Consider the following 6,000-nt stretch of genomic DNA (forward strand, 5'->3'; position numbering starts at 1 on the left):
CCCATCCTGTTGGTTGTGCAATTGAGGAGTGATAGGGCGGGAGAGCTCTTCCCTCTGACCTGGTGACTCCACCTGAAATGAGGTTTTCCAAGGCACCTGGCTAGCTCAGTTGCTAGAACAGGTGATTTTTGAGCTTGGGGGTCATGAGTTTGAGCCCCACATCGGGTGTAGAGTTTACTTTAAAAATAAAATAATAAATGCAGTTTCCTTTTGTGAGTTTTCACACATGGTATTGGAAGAATCTGAACCTGAGGGTGTTCTTGTAAGTCGCTGTCAGGCCCTTGAGCATATTCTGGAGGGGTCCAAGGCCTTGTGTTTCTAAGTCTTCAATCCCAGTTGAAAGCTGCTGAGTTCCTACTTAGTAGCCCTTTTTAAGCTTCCCAGGACCTCAGTTTCCCTAGGAGAGCTGACAAAGCAGGATGATGGAAACCCCAATCTGAAATAGGTCTTGCAAGGTCATTTAAATCCATTTCCTGATAGATTAAAGGGATTCTAGCCCTTGATTCAAAGATTCAACGCTTGGCTTTCTGGGTGACCTTAGGTAACTCAGTTTTCCCTTTTGTAAAATGAGAAGCGTCCTTTCTGACACGCTCTCCCTCTCAAGAAAGAATTTAAGATTATAGTGGAGACACTGGGCAGGGCAGCCCGGGTGGCTCAGCGGTTTAGCGCCTGCCTTCAGCCCAGGACATGATCCTAGAAAACCCGGGATCAAGTCCCATGTGGGGCTCCCTGCATGGAGCCTGCTTCTCCGTCTGCCTGTGTCTCTGCCTCTCTCTCTCTCTCTCTCTCTCTCTCTCTCTCTCTGTGTGTCTAATGAATAAATAAATAAAATTGTTTAAAAATAAATAAAGTGGAGACACCATGGCCATTCTGAGGCGTAATCATGAAGTTTGTAACCTGCTGTGAGTTGGGCCAAAATTTGTTAATTTAGGAGCACCATTGACAAAATACTCACTTGTATTTCTTTGCTGTGATGATGGTTGCTCTAAGTAGTAGCTTCCTGGGGTCATATTAAACAAGATTTAATTAATTTTTTAAAAGATTTTATTTATTCATGAGAGACAGAGAGAGAGAGAGAGAGAGAGAGAGAGAGGCAGAGACACAGGCAGAGGGAGAAGCAGGCTCCATGCAGGGGGCCTGATGCGGGACTCGATCCCGGAACTCCAGGATCATGTCCTGAGCCAAAGGCAGGTGCTCAACCACTGAGCATCCCAAGCGTCCCAAGATTTAATTTATGGAACAGATATGGGGGATCTTGGTGGGGTCTGGAAGCCAAGATAGCAACTCCTGGATCAATTCTAATGTGCAGGTCAAGGTGGATGGCCACTTCATTCCTCTGAGAGAGGGTCGCTTCACCTTCTGATGTTCTGTGGTTTGATTCAACAGACTGCCACTGACTCCTGCTACTAATTAATAGAACTCTTGCTGTGAGCTGGGGAAATGGAGGCAAGTACCAGACCTCAGATGTGGCCTTGTGGAGCTCAAGGTCTGGTTGGGAAGGAAAAAACATGCATAGACCAAGAGACAAAGATATACTTTGGTGGAAAGGCAGCAATCATACTGCATAAACCCAAAGAGCCTTTGGATGCTGGGCCCTGGGCTAAACAACCCTTGGGGGAAGCAGATAGAACAGATACATAAAGCTCTGCTCTGAGGCTAACGTGTCTGGCAACCCATCCCTGTTGTGTGACTGTGCCCACTTCCTTACCTATAAAATGAGGACAATAATGGTAACCTCTCCCTCAATTCTAGTATTATAAGAATCAAAATTAGTTAATGCACATAACACAGAACAGGACCTAACATATAGCAAGGGTTCCATGCATGTTAACCATTGTATTATTATTATCATTATCATTATTATTATTATTATTATTATTATTATTATTATTATTTTATTTATCATTAAAAAAAATAGAGACCTACAGAGAAGGATTTTCTGGCCTGAGAAGCCCAAGCTCAGGAACCAGACTGCCTGAGTTCAACTCTTAAGTTTGACACTTGCTTACCAAGTAACCTTGAGGGATGCCTGAGTGGCTCAGTTGGTTGAGTACCTGCTTTTGGCTCAAGTCATAACCCCTGGGGTCCTGGGATCAAGTGCTGCATCGGGCTCCCCATGGGGAGCCTGCTTCTCCCTCTGCCTGTGTCTCTGCCCCTCTCTGTGTGTCTCTCATGAATAAATAAATAAATAAATAAAAATTTTTAAAAAAACCTTGAATAAGTCACTTTAACCTCTTGTGCCTCAGTTTCCTTATCTGCAAAATGGGGAATAATACTAGTGACTACCTCACAAAACTGGAAAGATTAAATGAGTTTAATCAAGGCAAGAGGTTAGAATAGCACCCGGCCCACTTAAGAGCTCAGTAAACATTAGTTCATTAGTAACCAGAAATGTGATGCAAGCCTACAGTGTCTGGAGAAAGTAATGTGGAGGAGGAGCGGGAGGCAGAGGCCACAGAATGGAAGAGCGAGCAGATGAGAGGATCCAGGGGGGATGGTTTCCAGAGCTCCACCTGTGTTATCCAGAAAGCATCCACTAATCAACACCATACCATTCTGTGAGCCAGAACAGCATGTACCTGCACTCAGGTGGTACAGGGAGAGTTGTTCCAGGTAAGAGCAATCTCTCCGGCAGGTCCTGGTGGCTCCTGAAGCAGGAGCAGGGTGTCCTCCCCCATTAATTGGTGACCTTCAGTAAGTCATCCCTGTGTGTCCTCCGTTGTTGGGAAGACAGGTAATACCCTGCCAGGTCCCCTGGGTGGTGGGAGCAGGGTTGCAAGAAGGGCAAGGAGAGCTTGTAGAAGGGAAGGGAGTTTCTCAGATTCCAGAGGGTTTAAAGTCTATCTTTGTTCTGGGGGTGAGAACATAGAGTGTGCCCCTGTTGCCAGCAATTGCTCTGCTTATCCATTTCCTTTTTTCTTTTTTTTTTTTTAAGATGAGGCAGAGACACAGGCAGAGGGAGAAGCAGGCTCCATGAAAGGAGCCCGATGCAGGACTCAATCCCAGGATCCCGGGATCACCCCCCAAGCCAAAGGCAGATGCTCAACCACTGAGCCACCCAGGTGCCCCTTCTCTGTTTCCTTTCGCTTATCTGAGCCTTTCCTCAGTACTTCAGGGGTGGGCAGGAGAGGGACACAGCCCTGCTCCAAGGAACTCACAGTCCCACAGGTAGGATACCATACTCTGAAGCATTACTTGTGGGGTGCTTTATAATTTTCAAAGCACTGTCTTTGACCTCAGTTGTCTGAGCCTCCTTACCACCTTAAAGACCCCCCAACCCCTACACTGTCCTCTGGGTTAGGGAAGTCTGTCTCCCGTGGTAAGCTGATTACATAAATGATGCCAATACTCCACCCCTTTCTAGCTCTATGCTTTTTGTAAAATAACTTTATACCTCCTCCCGTCAGGGGGTGTAATCTATTTTCTCACCCTTGTAAGCCTGGGCCGACCTTTGGGGCTTGCTTTAACAGAGTGCAGTGCAAGGCATGCTGTGCTAGTTCTGAGCCTAGGCTGCAAGAGTATTTTCTTTCCCTTTCCTGGAAGCCTGCCACTGCCATGAGAACAAGTCATGGCAAGCCAGACTGCCAGAGGATGAGACCATATGTGAAGGAACCTACTCAGCCCAGTCGTCCCTGCTCAGGCCCTTAACCCAGAGGAGAGCGCCCAGCCAAGATGAGCCACTCACATGCAAATACACGAATGAGTCTAACCAAAACCAGCTTAGCTCAGCACAACCACCAGTCCCCCAGTAGGCTCAGAGAATAATAATGGTGTTTAAACCACTACTGTTGAGGCTAATTTGTCACAAAGCAATAGCTAACTGATCCCCATTGCCCACATGACAACAAGCGACTTGCTCAGTGCTAATATAGCCAGTGTGTTTGTCTGTTGGGGGGTGGGGGGGTCCAACCATCCGTCTAACCTGATCTTTGAGACTCGCTGCTGACACAGATATCAAGACTTTTTTTTTTTTAAAGATTTTATTTATTCATGAGAGACACAGAGAAAGGCAGAGACACAGGCAGAGGGAGAAGCAGGCTCCATGCAGGGAGCCCGACGTAGAATCTGATCCCAGGTCTCCAGGATCATGCCCTGGTCCTAAGGCGGCACTAACTGTTAGGCCACCCAGGCTGCCCAGACATTGAGACTTTAGAACTGTTATTAAAAGTCCCTATTTGTTAGCTTGGAAACACATCAACCACACCTCACCTTAAATCTGTGTTCCTCAACCTGCTGTAGCCCATGCCCTCTTTGGACATTCACACATGCTCTGCTTTCTCGTTCCTAAATGTATTTGAAACTGTGGGGTAAGTTTCCTCACCATTCTGCCCCTGAGATTCCTTATCTGTAACATGGGGATATTGTACTACCTCAGTGGTTATGAGAATTAAATGAGTTAATGTCAGTAAAGTGTATAGAACAGTGCCTGATGTCTAGCAAAGGCCTTAAAAGGCCTTATTAAATAAAATAATAAAATAATGTGACTAGAAATGAGCCACAGCAGTAGCAGTTTTACTAGGGAAACATTTTTATTTTGATCCTGAAAGCTGCATATTTTTCACTTAGATCTGGTGACATCAGTATGAGTGTTGAGTCAGCTCATATGCCATAAGCTCTTCTCTCCAAGACGACGTGGGAGACATCACCTCGTGGGTGGCAAAGCAGTTCTTGAAAGCCAGACGTGCGGAAAAGCACACGCATCCCTTCTTGAGAAGCACTGGTGGACCATTATTACACATTTACCTCTTAGTCCACAGAGAGCATATTCCTGGTAGGTTGCATGGAAGTCAAATCCTAACATAAATCTGTGTCAAAGCTCATCTGGGGAATAATTTTGCAAAGTGAAGATGGCTTTTGTAAAGCAGATCAGTATCCCTTTGAGGGACATTCGAAATTTTGACTAGAGATGGATTTAGTTTCTTTGTATCTAAAACAAATCTGCCACCCAAGGTTCCCTCAAGGGACTCCAGTCCTTCTCTCTTTCCAGGATCCCCCCACAACTTCCAGGGCTGCCTGCTGCTGACCCTCAGTACAACCCCAAGAGGCATCCTCTCACTTGGCCTCTTGCCCTTGGCTCTCCAGGGCTGGGACCTGTGTGATTCCTGGCTCTACCGCAGTGAATCTCTTTGAAAACTGCAGGTGCAGAGCTGTTCTCTGCAGTGACTCTGATGTCCCTGTGCTGGCAATCTGGATGGGCAAGTACCAAGCTCTCTGGCTTCTTCCCTAGCAGGTAACAACCTGCTTAGAACTTCCTTCACAATGTGGTTTATGTATACAATGGAATATTACTTAGCCATTAGAAACGACACCCACCATTTGCTTCGATGTGGATGGAACTGGAGGGTATTATGCTGAGTGAAATGAGTCAATTGGAGAAGGACACACATTATATGGTTTCATTCATTTGGGGAATATAAAAAATAGTGAGAGGGAATAAAGGGGAAAGGAGAAAAAATGAGTGGGAAATATCAGAAAGGGAGACAGAACATGAGAGACTCTGGGAAATGAACTAGGGATGGTGGAAGGGGAGGTGGGCAGGGGGTGAGGGTGACTGGGTGACGGGCACTGAGGGGGGCACTTGATGGGATGAGCACTGGGTATTATTCCATATGTTGGCAAATTGAACACCAATAAAAAATAAATTTATAAAATTTTTTTAAAAAAGGAACTTCCTTCACAAACTGGGGCATCCAAGAGAGAACCCACAGTTCTAGCAGATGCCCACTTTTGGTTCTGGGAGTTGGGTGAACATAGATAGGGTTAAAACTCAGTATCTCATGGTTCTGGTAGGCTGTTGGGATGAGCACAAGTATGAAGAAGGGTCCTAGCTAACTTCTCAGCCTTCCTCAAACACTTTAGTCCTCAGTGTTGTCCTGTGCCTTTGAATACACCTTGACTTCTTTTTAAATTTTTTTAAAAGATTGTATTTATTCATGAGAGACACAGAGAGAGAGGCAGAGACACAGGCAGAGGGAGAAGCAGGTTCCTCGAGGGGAGCCC

The 6,000-nt window shown here is 45.9% G+C and overlaps 1 long non-coding RNA gene across 1 annotated transcript; it reads left to right on the forward strand.

The window, feature by feature from the left end:
* Positions 1–2,447: 2,447 nt before the first annotated feature.
* On the forward strand, positions 2,448–5,642 carry LOC140594201 (uncharacterized). Its single transcript, XR_011994822.1, has 4 exons — positions 2,448–2,613; positions 2,936–3,062; positions 4,567–4,771; positions 4,988–5,642. It is a non-coding gene; the product is annotated as an uncharacterized lncRNA (long non-coding RNA).
* The last annotated feature ends 358 nt before the right edge of the window (positions 5,643–6,000 follow it).

Source organism: Vulpes vulpes, chromosome 10 (genome assembly GCF_048418805.1).
Source record: "Vulpes vulpes isolate BD-2025 chromosome 10, VulVul3, whole genome shotgun sequence".
Taxonomy (NCBI): Eukaryota; Metazoa; Chordata; class Mammalia; order Carnivora; family Canidae; genus Vulpes; species Vulpes vulpes.